General features: G+C 43.3%; 1 protein-coding gene across 3 annotated transcripts in view; it reads left to right on the forward strand.

Annotated features, from left to right (window-relative positions):
• Nucleotides 1-17,385, forward strand: part of utrn (utrophin) — a 221,842-nt gene that overhangs the window by 110,015 nt on the left and 94,442 nt on the right. The window lies entirely within an intron of this gene.

Raw genomic sequence — 17,385 nt, forward strand, 5'->3', positions numbered from 1 at the left:
CAAGATGTTCAGCAGGGGTGAAAACTTATGCATTGTAATGTATTTGTAAAGAAGCCTGTTTGAACCTCCTGCTCCCAAACGTTCACCTCTCTCTGTTTCTGTTACACCAAAAAGATTGATGTTTTCAGGAGGAGGATTTTGGAAACCCTAAAAATGTCATTTCCTCACTTTTCAACAATGAAAAATGGCCGTGAAGACAACCGTGCAACAGATGACAGATGATATTGTTCCTGAATAGACACATTCTGCATCACAGCGATTCAGTGTGAATGAATGGGGTTGCTGAATATATTCATGCTGCCATATTGATCTGACATCTGTTATGTGTGTATCCGCAGCCTGGCTTGTCCTGGACTGACCCTGTCCCCCCCCCTGCAGGAAGGAGGATGATTGAGTTTTATTATGAAAGCTGATAACACCCACTGTCCCATCACTACGGCACATGATGAACTGTGTGTTCTGTGTGTGTGTGTGGGTAGGATGTCATTGTACGGAATGATGGCGGTGCAAACAACTACTATATATTCTATAAGTGGAGTTCAAAGAGCAGCAGAGATAAATGACTTTCGATTTATGTTGCAGGGAAAACAACATCAGATAAACAGACCACACAGAGTTACAAGCGTCTACTGATTAAAAGATTTGATAGTGTAAACATATAGATCTATACGACTCAACTTTCACATTGATAATCAGCTGAAATAGCACAATTTAGGGCACTGGTTTAGCTCAGCGGTTACATCTGCGGCCGTATACAGAGGCTATATTCATTGATGTAGCATCCCCTGGTTTCCCATTCTCTCTATCCACTGTGCTCTCACTCAATAAAAGCATAAAAAGCCAAAAAAATAATCTTAAAAAAATAAAAATGTATGAGCACAAAGGTGGTTAATCACGCAGGACACCAAACTAAACGTCGGGAGTTATTCCAGCCTGATAACTCTTCAGAGCTCAGTTTGCGCCTCAGTTAACGTCTGACAGAGAACCTCTCATTAGTAGGAACAAGTTGTGCTTTGAGTCAAGTGTGTAGCCAATTAGTGTGATGACTAATAGCTGGAATTGAATAGTAAAGGTTGTGTGAAGTGATAAAGGAAATCAAGTGTAGAGGGAAATCGTAATGTCAGACAGAAGGAGACCGAACAACAAGTTTGCTCTGATCTGATCTCTTATTAAATGGATGAAACCACAGAAATAGGTCAGCTACACAACATGCAGTGCACATGTGGAGGTCATTGCTTTATTTTTGAACATATTGACTGTAATGTTTTGCTTTTCTTGGCAGTTATCACTGTCGAGCGCTCAGGAAACGGCTGCAGATCGTTCCTGACAGCAGCGCCCCGAGGCAGCCGGTGTCGATGGTTGACTCCTCTCAACCTCCACTCGAGATGTGCGTGCGGAAAAGTGAAAGAAACATTCCTCTAAGTGGCTCTTCTTCTTCCTCTGGAGGGAGATGTAGTACAAGCAAGTTTGGAAGAGTTTCTGCTGTCGTGACTTTAGGGATTATAATTTTAGAGCTGGATCTGATCCCCGGAGAGAAACCTGACGAGGCAGAGGAATATTACCTAAGCCGGATTTATGCCCGCATGTTCTCTCTGTGTGAGAGTCAACAGGGAACAGGCGGGATCTTTGTTGCTTAGAAGGGGAGAAAATGGGCAATTTGAGGTTAGAACTTTCACGGCGAGGACTGGAGAACATTGCTTTTGTCACTGATGAATAGCAGACATGCATCTCTGGAGATAAGGAGCTTTGAAAGAGAAACCTTAAGAGACCACAGGACTCTCCTTCAATTTTCTTCTTCTCACCTCATGCCCAGTGGAGTGGGGAAAAAAAGCATATTGTTACTCGTCCATCGGAGGAAAATTGAGCGCAGGGAGTCCACATCTCATGCTAAGTTGTTGCATTGTGCAAACCATCTTCAGGGAGCCGAGCGGTGCCCGTGCGCTGATGACATTCATCAAAACTTGTAATGGATTCACAGCAGGAGGCTGAATATGAAACTCCAGGCGTGTACATGAGAGTTGAAGCGGTTTAGATAGGGGTAAAAAACGCGCTCCTGCTGGGACGACACTGAGTCAAATCCATCCAAAACCGCATAAAATGAGTAATTTCACTCTCGAATAGCAAATAGTGTCTAAGTTGTGGTCTGAAATAGCGGCAGCATGCAGTGAATGTTGAGACGGTTACATAAGTAGAGAGAGATATATGTGGAGGGAGGCAAAGGGAGGAGGACAAGTGAAGACAGGAACGCCCACTAGAGTCGTGTGTGAGTGAGTGATGGGAGAAGCAATTTAAAAAACACTGATGCTGTAGGCCGGGACAGCTCTCCTACGGTAAACACTCCAGGAAGTAATAAACCAACAGTCAGGCAGGGGAGGTGGGGGCGAGCTCCGAGGGAGGGCGACCTGTGGAGCTTAGATATCACACTTATCTTCCCTGAGCAATAAACTTACTGGGGGAGAGGAGGAAAAAAAGATGAGTAGGATGAAATCGAGGCGCTAAAAGCGAAAAATAGAAGAGGAGGGATGGGGGAAGAAAGAGGAGTTAAGAGGAGCAGTGGAGGAATATGACTAACAGAAGGGATGAAAAGTTTATGTGGAGGGAGCATATAGTCTGCAGTAAAAAGAACCTATCATACACTTACAGCGCCCACTGTGTCAGTGTCACCGCCTCCTCCTCGCTATCTCCTATCCCCCTCACACGGTGGATTCCGAACACCGCCTTCTTATGTATTCGCCCAACACCGTCGGCTTTCGCTTTTGTTTGGCAGCTCGTCGAGCGTCTAACATTGTTTTGCCAAGAACTCTTTGTGCTTGTTTGAATCTCCCCGGGGTTTGACTTTTAAACCGAAGAAATAATCAGAGAGGAGCGCTGAAAGAAAGAGAGAGAGGGAACGCAAGAACCTTTTACAACCTCGCCCGAGTGGTTATGCAAAACATCCCGCCTGTTTGGATGTTCAAAGGGTGATATTTGTCGAAAAGGACAGTGGGGAAGAGCAAACAACAGCATGTATTATTGCATTCTTTTATCTTACCCATCCCCTCAGCCACACGTAATCAGATATATTGACTCAAAACAGGGACGTGGGAGCTGTTTTTTTCCCTGCGTCAGGCCGGTGCAGTTTGATTTGAATTGATTTCACAATAAAAGTCCACACACGTTTTCTTCCTCCATTCTTTCTCTTTATATCAAAACACGTCACAAAGGGTCTTGTTTTCTTGTCCGATCCCTCCTGTGTATCCTTAGCATTTTTTTACTTATTCTTTGGACATGTTTTTGCCTTTTATTGGACTCGAGTTGAAAAAAGAAATGATGAAAAAAAAGCCCCTTATGCGACTCAAACTGTGGATGTTGTAGTTTATAGTCAGGGCTTTAAACCCTCAGGCAGCAAGGCTTCCCTAAAAGCTCCCTAACTTGGATGTCGTCCATTAAGGTGGACAGATTTTTGGACATATTAAAGTACCATTTCCCAACCACCATGTTAACAATTCTTTCTTCTTCTGTGTTTTGCTTTGTAAATCTTTGTTGTCCACAGAGGAGACATCCTAAATACAATCTGGCGGAGGGAAAAGTAGATCCACCAAGTAGCTCAGGAATAACCGTTAAACCCTTTTATTCTTAGAAAGCCAGAAAGGCAATACTCTCTATTTTTCAAGTACAATAAATCTGCATATGTGGGGTTGCTTTTGCTCTCTAGTAATATCCAGTTTAGGCGTTTGTGTCTGGAAACTCCCGGCGCTTATCTTTCCCCCGAACTGCCGCGCTGTTCTGTGTCCCACCCAGCGGTGCGTCCCCAAGGGGCCCGGACAGGAACCGTCTGCAGCATGTAGGCGCTCACACACACACATACCGCCCCATGCTGTGGGAAATATGCACCAATCTATCATCAAATCAGTGCTGCTTGTTCTCCGCATGCTGCTTCAGCTGTTGACTGCAGCGACATATTCATTTTTCATTATTTTGAGACTTAGAGCAAATGTATGGCCATTGATCCAAACAATGTTCAATCAACGGGGAACCTCGTTATGTATGGATTTTTAACTGTAATGAAGCTCTAATTCTCATCCAGGCGCCGTCTCGAAACCCCAGCTCGGCTATGTGTAAGATCGATGGAGCAGTTATTTGACGGTGCAACAGAAGCTGTCAGATTATTTCATCTCTGCACTCTCAAAGCTCAACCCCCAAGCAGCCGGGCTGCCCGACAGGGGAACTCTTCGCCTCAATTGAACGCGTGAACTCTCAATAAATTGTCTCAGAGACAAAGGGAAAGTAAATGTCACACCAGATATGAGCAGCATGTCTCAGACTTCAATAAAAGGCCCTTGTAAAAAGTAAGTGGGGAGCAGGTCAGTTTTTTACAGGTTCACACTGTCCGGAGCGTTTAAGGTTATCTCTCGGTACCTCTGATGGCTGTTTTTGTTTTGCTACAGTTTTCCTCCTGAAGGCAAAGATAAAGTTTGAAGTGGAGGGTGAAATGCAGGTTGGAATTAATATTTATGGAGCGAACATTTCAGGAAAGAGTCTCTTCATATATATGTTAAAGAGGACGTGTGGGTGTTGGTGCACATGTGGTGTCTCTGGAAAGTACACAGTGTGATCACCAGGTGGATTTTCAGGCCGTTATCAAAAACCTGAGTGGAATGTTGTTTTGGGTGGAGGTCGGGGATGAAGCCGGATTTGCCTCCACCCTTTCCCACGCTACCTGCCTGTTTCCTTTTATCCCAAAACAAACCTTTCAATAATAGAAACATAAATATGATAATCCCATCATGCTTTGGTAACTTCACTTGCTGCACATTTGTCTTTTTGGTTGCATTCCTTTGTTACCATCTGTTCTTTTTCTGATATCACAGCTGTCTTTTTCTAGCACGTACAAATGTATCACCATCTCCGTACATCCCACAGTTTCCCTGTCTTGTCTTCTGATACAGGTCAGCCGACAGACCATGACTGTCTGCTTTTGTTGTAGTCTGACAGTACCAGACATTTTCTCTGACGTTGTCTGTGTTAAAGTACCATACAATCTGCAATATAAGATCCGGCAAAGGCAAGCTCAGTTGTGGTAGCGGTAGCTTGCTGTGGCACATCCAGGGGAACTGCCAGTAGCTAGTGACCTGCCACAACCTGCCAGAGCTGTAGTGGCAGCTCCTTTGGCAGGTCCAGGCAGCCACCAGAACTGTCACTACAGCTCTGGCAGGTTGTGGCAGGTCACTAGCGACTGGCAGTTCCCTTGGCAGGTCCTAGCAGCTACCGGATGTGCCACAGCAAGCTACCGCTACCACAATTGAGCTATAAATCGTTGTCTGTTTTTAGGGGTATCGTAGAGGTAAAAAGGTTTTCTATAGCTATTTATTAATAAAAACGTGCATACAAGTTATTTCAACAGTACTTTAATTTATTTTCACTTCACTCAAAACACACAAATTATAGCTTACCATATGTTTTAACCATGTTGAGTTTGCAGTCCTGCTTGCCACCGGTGAGGTAGTTGAGCTCAGCCTACGGTAATGTTGATTGTTGTGAAAGTGGCGGTTGCACCGGCGATTATGACGGCGCATGTCTGTGACAAAGCTTTTGGCTAGATTATAGCGCCATTGTCTGGGTAAAATACCGTAACACAATAACATACCTCTCTCTGCATTTTATACGAGTATATTGGTCGCATGGGTATATAGGACGCAGCCCAGTTTTTAGAGGAAAACAATGTATTAAAAGTGCGTCTCATACACCAAATGTTACGGTAGTTGTAATACCTGTGATACCAGCATCGTATCTGCCTCTGATACTGCCTAAAATGTACAATTTTAATCACGCTTGTATCGAAGGGGAACTTGGTATCGCCCAATGCTCGAGTGTAGGTATCGGGAAGGGAAAAAAGGTATCCGATCATCTCTCGTCTGTGTGTTTGGGTTTGACCTTTGTAGCATGTGTTGCACAACATATGATTTTCTATGATCACTTCTCAGTCTTTTCCTTCCACTCGAGCGTTCTTCTTCTGACATTTGATGCCCCGTTATTTGGACATCGGCTTCATACCTCCGCAGGGCCATCTCTTCTGTTTTAGTTCACACAGTGGTCTTCTTCAGCAGGAAACAGCACTTTGTTAGCGCAACTCGCTAATTGGTGCAGTCACCTAACCTTTCGAGGCCCCGTTCCCAGTAACAAACACAGCAGGTGGCAGACCCAAGCGCTAATTGTACTCCTATCTTGGCCTCTCGTGGAGGCGACAGCAGCTTCAGAAGTGATCACGTCACAGTGACTCTTTCTCTCTGCTGTAGTCTGCTGAGGATACGTGCTGACAGACCACCCACCACGGTCCAGATCTGCAGTTCCCAGGAGGCAGAGCACTTCAAATGGCTGTGGGGAGTGGAGAGAAAGTGGAAGAGATGCCCCGCCGGAGGAGAGCAGTGATAAAAGGAAAGAGGGAGGGACAGAAGTCTTTGAAATCCAGTGAAGAGCAGGGTGATAAGAACTCAGAGGGACCTCGGCAGGAATCTGGTTTAATAATGCAGTCAATTGAGCAAGCTGAATTCCTCAAGATCCATAACCTGGAGTAAAAAGTTGTGTTTTCCAGGAAGTTATTATTTCCAGACATGTTGGAAACCTCAGCTTTAGTGTCTATATAGTAGTTTATTGTTGTAAGTCGGGGGACCACCAATCCCGGCGGGGTACATGAATTGCCTTCGTGCGCAAGAAGCATTCACAGGAAATGCTTCATGAATTTAATACACTGTTTTTATCATTTTATCTCATTGATATCAGCCTAACTGTTTACTTGTCACTCTCTTATAGCTTTATCAGAGCTACACCGATCAGCCATAACATTAAGACCACCTGCCTAATACAGTGTAGATCCCCCTTTTGCCGCCAAAACAGCCCTGACCCGTCGAGGCATGGACTCCACTAGACCTCTGAAGGAGTGCTGAGGTATCTGCCACCAAAAAGTTAGCAGCAGATCCTTTAAGTCCTGTACGTTGCGAGGTGGAGCCTCCATGGATCGGACTTGTTTGTCCAGTGCATCCCACAGACGCTCAATTGGACTGAGATCTGGGGAATTTGGAGGCCAAGTCAACACCTTGAACTCATCGTGTTCCTCAAACCATTCCTGAACCATGTCTGCAGTGTGGCAAGGCACATTATCCTGCTTGAAGAGGCCACTGCCATGAGGGAATACTGTTTCTATGAATAGGTGTACTTGGTCTGCAACAGTGTCTAGGTAGGTGGTACGTGTCAAAGTTACATCCACATGAATGGCAGGACCCAAGGTTTCCCAGCAGAACATTGCCCAAAGCATTACAGCTGCACTTTTGGAGGTGCTCTGACCCAAAGTGTCAAAGTCTCTCACATCCTTACGTTTGCCCATTTTTCCTGCTTCCAACACATCGACCTCGAGGACAAACTGTTCACTTGCTGCCTCACATATCCCACCCACTGACAGGTGCCATTGTAACGAGATAATCAACGTTATTAACGTAACCTGTCAGAGGTCATAATGTTATGGCTGATATGAAGCAACAATCTGCTTATGCAAACACTCTTTTTTTCTGCTCCTACTTCACATGGAAATCATAGTGTGGCTTTTTTTGTTTAGCAGTCACAGGAAACACTGTTTTTGTAGCGCCTCCAACACACACAATCTGAAAGCTGTTGTTTTCATCTTAAACCAGGATTACTATCTCAGACCCTCTGCTTTTTACCTCAATCTTTAGGTCACCTCCCCTGTGTCTTGTCTACACGTAAAAACACAAAGGCCCCCACAAGAATCAATAGCTGATTATCGGACAACACCACCCAGCGCTCCCAATCAATTCCAATCTCCCTCTTTAAGGAGCTTGCAGATGATTTCCAGGACGTCCTTTCTTCTTGCTTATGATTACAAGGATGTGACTCACGCTCCCATATTGAATCCCTGGAATAAGTAATGGGCGATGAGCGTGACCTTTGACTCCGGGTGTCGTCTCTAATGGCAGCTCCGTCACATCAGCAGAGGTCAGTTGTCAATTGAGTGTCGGAGAGAGTTTGTAATGTGCACATTAACAGTTCACAGATTCGGGGACATGTTTTATTACTTTGACTTTGTCGAACACGATCTGATCATTTCCTGCTTCACTCTAATAGTTACAGTGATTTTGAGATGGATTTATGTGGACGCACGGACGCTCAGATTTAGATGCCTTCGGTGGAGTCATGTGGACAGGCTTTGTCAGATAAAGACTGAGACTGCAGCTTGAAGAGAGGGGAATTTCTCTCCTGTCAGCTGCTATATATTCAGCATATATAACTTACATGTCCGGTAAATTACAAACGGCACAAGCATGCTACTGAGCATTATATTTCTCTTCCTTCATCCTCCTTCCCATCAATTAAACTGAGAGCATTCGCAGGATGTGACAGCTGAAGCTAATCTTCCCTCTGTGATCGTATTCTCAGAGAAAATAAATGCTCACAATATTGAGCGTTTGACTAAAGCTCCACTTAATGAACTTCAAGTGTAGAAGGCTCCCAACACGGCGCAATTAATTAGATAGAAGTGCGTATACATTTGAATGCAGAGCACCAGGAAGAGCCCTTTCATCTCCGCACACCCACTACGATTTGTTCCACAGTTTGACAGGTTGCTCTGCCAATTGAACAGAATGCCGCAGGTCCCAATACACACATATATGTAGTGTATATACACACGAAATCATGGGGCCTTATCTCTTCCAGAAGGGTGCTGCCCTCCTAACAGGAAGAGGAGTGTCAGTGATAACCTGGGGCACAGGAAGTGACTGCGTTGGATGTGGCCTATTTGTGTGGAATGCAGCAGCTGTATTGATTTTTGTCTCACACTGTACATTGTAGAAGCACAAAGTCAGGATTAAACGGGATTGGAGGAATCTTAAGTGATCCAGCAGGGGAATAGCTACAGACGTATACAATGGTGGATAGGTCTGCTTTCGCTCTGTGTGTATTTGTGTTTATGCCGCCATGTTTGTTCACTTGCTCTGTTTGTGATCCTGTGATATCTCTGCCCTAACTTTATTTAAACTGCACGGCCTCCGCTCCCTCTTGACATCATCCGAGGGAGCAAAATTCTTCCATTTCTGCCTCCTCTCATTCAGCTGTTGCTCCCTGCCTCCTCTACATTTTCCCGTCTGCAGTCTCTCCCTATTTATTTTTTTAGTGAGACAGGGGAAGCAGCGTTTGTTTGAGGATTAGGACCCAATATATTTAAGATTTAGCATTCCTGCTCGCTTCTTGTTCTTTCTTCTGTCAAAATGCTTCTCTTTGTGTAGTCTCAAGTCGGTTTCAACTTCTGTTTTCGGAAGAATAAAAGGCTCATTGTCGTTTGCATAACAGGAGTTATCTACTTTTGTAAGTTTAAGAATGGATTCTTTGAATTTCTGCTTTATTATCGGTACTCTGACGCGATCTGAAGCTGAAAAATAAAGTTGCCTTGAGAGTGAAAAAGGAAAGTTGCCAGCCTTGTCATTACAAGTGGCTCCTTTCACATTACAACATTTGTGATGTTAGAATATAGTTCCGTGCAGCTTTTGATGTTTGGATACAAAATAACTCTTAAGTTGAAGGCCAGGGAGGCTTAGTCATTCATGACATTACTGATGCTACATATAGCCTCTGCTGCCAGAAGAGTACAGCAACCAAACCATGACGAAATGGAGGGAGGAATTTCTGACTCTGTTGACGTCTACATAATGTTATGCTCCAATGTTTCCCTTGTTATCCTGGTTCTACAAATCTTTCAGTTTCAATTAAATATCCCAAACTTTTCCTTCTTTTTCTCTACTCCGTCCTCACAGGGAGTTAGAAGCCAAAATACCTAATGTCATCTAATTTTCTCCTGCAGATTATTTTCTCTGCTGTTATGACTTTAATTATTTATTTAAAATGTTGTGTTCCTCCGTCCTCTTCTCTGTATGATTGTTATTCTTCACCATCGTCGCCTCTCTCTTCTCAATCAGTCAACGCTGAGCGATTTGACACGTTACATTCTTACCTCTGTGATGGTCTTAATCCACTTAGCTTAGCAATGTAGCCTAACGCTAACTCCCACATCTCCTGCCTTAAGCTCCCTTTAAGTGTATTTTGAGTCTTAATAAGTGTCTGTTTTTGTAAGTAACAGTTAAGGAGCTGCTTACACAAATATCAAAACACTTGGTGAGCCAGATTTTGTCAACATATTTTACAAAAAAAAGTTGCTTCATCCCTTTTTTCCCCTTAAATCTAAGCTTCCCATCGTTGTTGAATTAGTTATGCTTGTCAAATATGCCAATTCCCACTGGTTAATTTCACATCTCTCTCTCTAGAAAGCCCTCAAATAGTTTATATTTGTCGGCATACATCAAAAATGCTGTTTTAGGGCCTCGAGTGTGTAAATATTTTTAATCAGCTAAGCGCACTTCAAAGCCTCGCTCTTATGAATATGCAAACGTTGCATTGTATTTTTCTCACTTGACAGCCATCTGTCCGCCCCTCTTTGATGCACACCACATGTCTCCCCTGCTGTTCCAAATGCCAGCACACAAACAGTCACACATACAGGTTTAATATATGGAATGCATTTTGATTTCATACCTGCACCTATTTAGCAAAGCCCTATAGATCACAGGCTCTACCCAAGCTGCTTCAAACATACTGTAACCCTCATTTACAAACCCATTAAATGGGTCAAGCCTTTGTTCTATAGTGGGAATGTAGGGCTCGTATAATGCAGTCCTCAGCAGGCTGATTGTATTCAAATTGTTGGATCTGAATGCGCCTTTTTTATTTAGCACAGGTAAAAAATGCACATAACACAACCAGCAATAAGGTTACGCTATGACCTCAAACGAATTAGTCCTCCAGTGAGTCCGTGAAGGCTAAAGTGGGACCAATACATTAACTTATTTGCTCATGTGACAGGTAGAGTGTATCGAGTGTTTTGTGTAAACCCACTCTTCACTAGAGCTATTTTTTTTCCCAATTTCATATTCGTTTGTGCAACTTTATTGAAGTTTGTAGAGGATATTATTTCCAAAACCATCTCACCCATCTGAATGGTTACAGGCTACTGTAGTTCAGGAGCTGACATTGAAATTTAAAGAGCTAGGAAAGGTGTTGTTCATTGATAAGAAGCGCTTGTACAGAACATGATGTCTGCCCCGTCCCGACACGCAGCCACTCTACAATCCCAAACTTTCTTTTTTATTCAACAAAACCTCGATGTTTTTATTTCCCCGTATAAGACAGGTAGAAAGTTAACTTGGCCATCTTTCCGCTTTCCTTTTTCTAACCTTCCCTGACCATCCTTTTTCCTTTATCTCCCTCTGTCATCTTGAACTGTGCCCACATTCCTACTTTCGAACACTGATCCTTATTTTACTACTGAATTCCAGAGGAAATCCTGACTTTCCTCTGAAACCGTCCTCTCTCTACCACGCTCTCTGCCCATACGGGCCTCAGGAAGTGGGTGTGTACCGCTGAGTTAGTTTAAGGGGAGAGAGAGAGAGAGAGAGAGAGGTAGGGAGAGGAGGGGGAAAGGGAGGATACTGATCAAAATAATAAACAGCTGTGTGAACGAGAGGGGGCTAGTGGCCAGAGAGTACCAGGAGAAGAAGCGAGAGGGATGTGGACACCAGCTTGGGCGTTTGAAAAGCCCTGGAGTTGATGTAACTTTTTAAGAAGTTTCTTCCTCCCAAAGTGGAGAAGGAACAGGATGACGGACAGATCGACCTTGTAAAGATGCAAAGAGATCATTGGCGAAGCTACGACTCGAAGAGGCCGGTGAGTCCGACTCCTGGAATCGGGAGTCCTGGGGCAGCTTCCTGCGAACACGTGGCTCCAGAAAAAGAAGAAGGCATTCTTTGACTAAGTGGCCCGGTCATGGCTGTGATTAGGAGGGTGTGATAGAGCGAGACCAGACCGGGGCCAGAGACTGAGGGGACTCTGTCTCTTTTATCCTGCTACCTATACCCAGGGGAAGGAGAGGGCAAACCATGTGCCTCTTTGTGCCGCCGTCACTCCTCTTGAAGTGTGTCGGCTGGTGTGACTGGCAGGGATAGAGTGCTTTTTATCAGAGTAATTGAGAACAAATGCCCTGGCTCTGCCCTGGGTCGAACCGCCTGACATCGTGTAAACAGCTTCTTTCATGCCCAGAGAGGAAGTGGAGGAAGTTGAAGGAGAAAGCCAGACCTGTCCTCAGCCTGCCCGCCCCTCAAGACATAAACCTTTATCTCTACTCCGCAGACCTCCACCCAAGATTTGTTGGATTTCCCTCCCAGATTCAGTGCCCCGGTCCTGGCCGGAGGAACTCCGCTGTCAGCCTCCAGACTCCACTTTGTCAAACCTCCAGTGGCACCAATCGTCCTGTTAATCCCCGTCCCGGCTCTGAAGCATGACTGCAGGGTAGCTGTCACCTCCTCCTGTTTTCTGGCTCGGCTGCTTTTCCCAAGAGGATGCTACGAACATGTGGCGGGATTGGGCGAGCACACACACCGGCATGCATGCGAGAATGCTGCCGAGGGGTGTGTGAAGTGTGTAATTTGCTTGTTTCTCAACTGCGACCTGGGTTTGACCCTCTCGAGTTCGAAGTTTTCTGGAAGGCCAGATTTCCCCGATTGTGGGTTCAAGATCGCTCAAACTTTGGATTTACTGTTGATCCGAACCCTGACTTCAAAGGTGACTGTTTCGACCGTAACCACTGGAGGACTTACCTACCTGTGCCGACGCCTTGTCGGTCTTCCACCTGTATGGATGTGGAGGAGATGTAGGCACTCGAGGGAGTGGGAGGAGTCCGTGTAAACGCTCCATTATGATTGGCTTCAACTTCAGCTTGCAGGAGCTGCTTGGAAAGTTTGAAAAGGTACTCATTTTGAGGGCAGTTTGGTCTTGGTCTCACAGTGGCTTTTAAATGCAGCCTTTTCATCAACATGAATACAAACACAATCATTCCGATCATCCATTCTCCATCTCCGCTCATGTTTGTAGTTGCGGACCTAATTTGGTCGGCTTTATGAGGCCTGTGCAGTCATTATTGGACTCATTAAATGGGAATAATCGGTTCTGGCCTGCTTTGCTAGTTATTAGCGGGTGCTACCATGCAGAGACAGAATTAGTATAGAATGAGACCCTGAGCTTTGAATTAAGCCCAATTTGTCAAAGCAAAGCCGTACAGTAATTGTGTTATTATGGGCTAAAGACAAACATGGCTCATCTCAGTCAGGGTCATTGTTCTTTGCCAGTGTTAAATACTTCTTTGGGGCAAACTTCCCATAAAAAAGACGGCGTGTTTGTGTGTATTTTGCTTCAGCAGCAGCCTAACTGTGTGTGTAATGCTTTTATCCTCCACAAAGCTCCAAGTTGTAGTTTGTAACTTCAGTTTCTTTGGGAGACTGTCACATCGTATCTGCGCTGCAACCAGCCCACAGCCAACAAATCCCTCATTACAGTGTGCATGAGATCCAGAACCCATTAACCTTTGTGCTGCCTTTCTACCCACACACACATCTCTGCATGTGGACGTGGGTGTGTATGTGTGTTGTAGGGGATCGGAGAAGTAGTGGTTCAGTTGAGTCATTAGCTGTTTCTGTTATATACTGTATGTATGTGTTGTTTTTCTTGCATGGTTTTATATCTGGTGTGCTAACAAATGTGTGTCACTGTCTTAAAGTATCTCAGTTAGCCTTAAGCTAAAAACTGACTTGTTTGTGTGTGTGTGTGTGTTTACGTGTTTGTGTGTGTCAGTGCAGGTGTATAGAAGTAAAAGCTCTAAACTATGAGATCCTTTGGGACTAAAAACCCCATATTGAGTTTTTCAATCAATAACCCATAAATATAACATGGAATAATGGCAAGCAGATGCATTTTGTGTCTGACACTGCGACCTGTGACAGACAAATGTTTTTTATCGTAGAATGTGTGTGTGTGTGTGTGTGTGTGTGTGTGTGTGTGTTTAAGAGCAAGAAAAAGAAAGTGATCAGTCACCACACTTCAGCTCCTCAGGATACACATTGATTTACATAAACCTCTGCCTCAAAGTAGTCTTTCAGTGGGCGAAATGAAATTTAAAAGGATCTCTGTGTATGACTATATGTGCCTCTTTATGCCCACACATACAAAGTGCCTTCTGTGTTACGTGTGTGTGTGTGTGCAGTCAGTGTTACTTCCAGTGGAAGTAAAAGTGCTAAGGGGGAAAAAAAAGGGAAGCACTTGGGTAATGACTTGAAACACGGCCAGCTGGCTCAGGGACAGAACGACTCGCTGTCTTTCACTCTTTGTCTGTCGCTCTGTCTGTCTTTGTCTCTCTCTCTCTTACTCTTTCTCTCTCTCTATCTATCTATGACCTTTAAGAGGCATTTGATTTGTGTCAAAAAGCCAGCGGGCGATTATCCTTGCAGATCACAGCAGAGGGATTTGCTTCAGCCTTTGTGAAATGTCTATTGGCATTCGGTAAATTACAGCGCTGACTGTGATAATTGATAGTTGTTTTGTGTGTGTAGTCTGGCTTTACTGTAGGCTGGCTGAATTTTTACACTTTTTTCCAGAGTAGCTTGGCTGTGGTCACATGGTCCACTTACAGTAACATGCCATATGTTGTCATGTGCGCATAACAAACATTAACTGTGTTTCCCATGTCGTGTCCCAGGTCTTCTCTTGCTGCTGTGAGTGTTGGTATGTAAGGGATAATGTATAGTGAGCAGGTTGTTGTCGCGATATGGAACCCCGACAGGGTGAGCAGGACTTGTCTCTTGTCTCACGCTGAAGTGGTTCCTCTGCCATAACCTGATAAACCTTCTCAATATACATTATCACACAGCTTTTTACTCACCAAATCAATTATTTGACACGATATATTGATATTGAAATTATTTATTAATTTAAAAATTAATCTTTCTGCTTTCTGTTTAAAAATAGTCTGTTACACTCACAGTGCATCCAGAGCAATGGTTAACTCTGTAGACTTCTTAAAATGAGCTAACTGAGCCGTAATTACCCACATTAAAATTAGCTAAGTTAGCTGGATTTACTCACATTAAAATAAGCTAACCTAGCTGTTATTACTCACATTAAAATAAGCTAACATTTCTGTTATTACTCACATTAAAATGAGCTAAGCTAGCTGTTTTTACTAACATTAAAATTAGCTAAGCTAGCTGTTTTACTCACATTAAAATAAGCTAACCTAGCTGTTATTACTCACATTAAAATAAGCTAACATTTCTGTTATCACTCACATTAAAATGAGCTAAGCTAGCTGTTATTACTCACATTAAAATGAGCTAAACTAGCTGTTATTACTCACATTAAAATGAGCTAAACTAGCTGTTATTACTCACATTAAAATGAGCTAAGCTAGCTGATTTTACTAACATTAAAATGAGCTAAGCTAGCTGTTTTTACTAACATTAAAATTAGCTAACCTAGCTGTTATTACTCACATTAAAATAAGCTAACCTAGCTGTTATTACTCACATTAAAATGAGCTAAGCTAGCTGATTTTACTAACATTAAAATGAGCTAAGCTAGCTGTTTTTACTAACATTAAAATTAGCTAACCTAGCTGTTATTACTCACATTAAAATAAGCTAACCTAGCTGTTATTACTCATATTAAAATGAGCTAAGCTAGCTGTTTTACTCACATTAAATGGAAAAATTTCCACCGATGATGAAGTAAGAAACGGTGAACGGGACTGCAGGAATCAGCACTGCACCTGATTGATGTTTTCTGCCTCGTCACTGTCAGAGCCTGTTAACATTTTCTTTTCCACTCACCGTCTTTAAACACGGCCGTATCCCGTACTGTGTTCCGTTTAATATTTACTTCACGTGCCGTCTTCAGTTTTGTAGATCTCTCTGTCGTAGCCTTCAGTTTTTGCATCGTTTAACCTTTATTTCTTTCTCTCTGCTGTTTCGTCTCTTTTCTTTATTTCCCTTTGTAAACAGACCAACCTCAATTTTACCCGACTTCTTTCAGCTGATTGATATGATTGCAGTTAGTCCTCCGTATTGTGTGATTAGAGCCACATTTCTAGCAAAGGTCTGTTCTTCATAGCAATGGTCTATTATCGAGGAATAGCGGACCTCGGAATGCTGTAATTAACCAATCAGAATCAAATACCGGCATTTGACAGCGCAGTGTAATAACAAACATTTACTGTGTTTCCCACGTCTTTTTAATTATGCAACTGTTTGTAATGCGTGTGATTTGGCTTGTCACTTTTTCCAGGCACTTTGAACATACTCTCAATTTATTACAATTTTAAGAGTCACTTTGCTTAATTTTCACATTTGTGAATGCTGAAAACACTTTTTGCTAATTGCTATTAACCTCTTATTGTTAATTGCTTTTAATAATGAAGAGCCTGCACTAAAAGAGTGCAGCAGCAGTAATTGCGTTTTCCTAGATAAGGCAGTTTTACAGTAATTGTAAAATGAAAGTTGTTTGAATGCATCATTTCTAACTTGTTTATGATGAAGATACACTATTATACAACCTGAGGCCTTGTAGATGGGTCACATCACCCACAATAACCATAAACAAGTTTTTAATACTGCACTGTTTTAGGCTATAGGTCATATGTTTCTTCTTTATCTGCTCTCATTTTGTCCCATTTGCAAATCTGCCTCTGTGCTGCCGGCGGTGTTACTACTCATCCATATGGTGCTGGAGTCTTTCTCTTTATCTGCAGTTCAAATGGGTTGAGCGGAGGGGAGTCCCACTAGAGACTGAGAGAGGAGAAATTGGAGCAGTTTTACACATCTAAAAATAAAACATTTGACAGGATCCACGGCTTGCGTCAGCCCCTCTTGTGGTTCTACCCTCCCTCACACACAAACACTCCTTTTAAAAAAAGCCCTTTGAGATGCAGTTGTGTAATAACTTGTTAAGAACACTCACACACACACACACACAGGGATGAAAAAAGCGTGCCTTGTCACAGTTTTGAATGTTGTAGCCTCCTTATACACACACATTAAAACGAGAACACGGCCTTCTGAAATAGCGCTGCAATGTTTGTGTATCATACTGTATCCCTGCAGACTTTTAGCAGTGTTATAGCCTTTACACAACCTAACGCAGCATTAGTATGTAGGCAGACATTGCTCAGGGGCTTCCTGCTGAAGTGTGAGTGAAAGTGTAAAAGTCGTTTTAGTCAAACAGCCACTAAAGTTCTTGAGGACATTAGGTAAAAATATAAAACCTCTCTGCCCTCTGGAAATGTTGTGTGCAGCACGCCGTGAACTCCCTCAAGACGAGCCCTTCTGATAAAAATCCAACTTAATTTGTAGTTCATGTATAATCAGCTGTGGCAGCCTACAAGACTGTGACGTCCAATTTTGGCTGATTTTGATATGAGCGTGCCCGACTGCCGCCCTTGACTGTACATTTGCAGACTTTCCCAGC

The sequence above is a fragment of the Semicossyphus pulcher genome, unplaced genomic scaffold (genome assembly GCF_022749685.1).
Source record: "Semicossyphus pulcher isolate SPU_LCO1_2020_fin unplaced genomic scaffold, fSemPul1.0.p SCAF_11, whole genome shotgun sequence".
Classification (NCBI taxonomy): domain Eukaryota; kingdom Metazoa; phylum Chordata; class Actinopteri; order Labriformes; family Labridae; genus Semicossyphus; species Semicossyphus pulcher.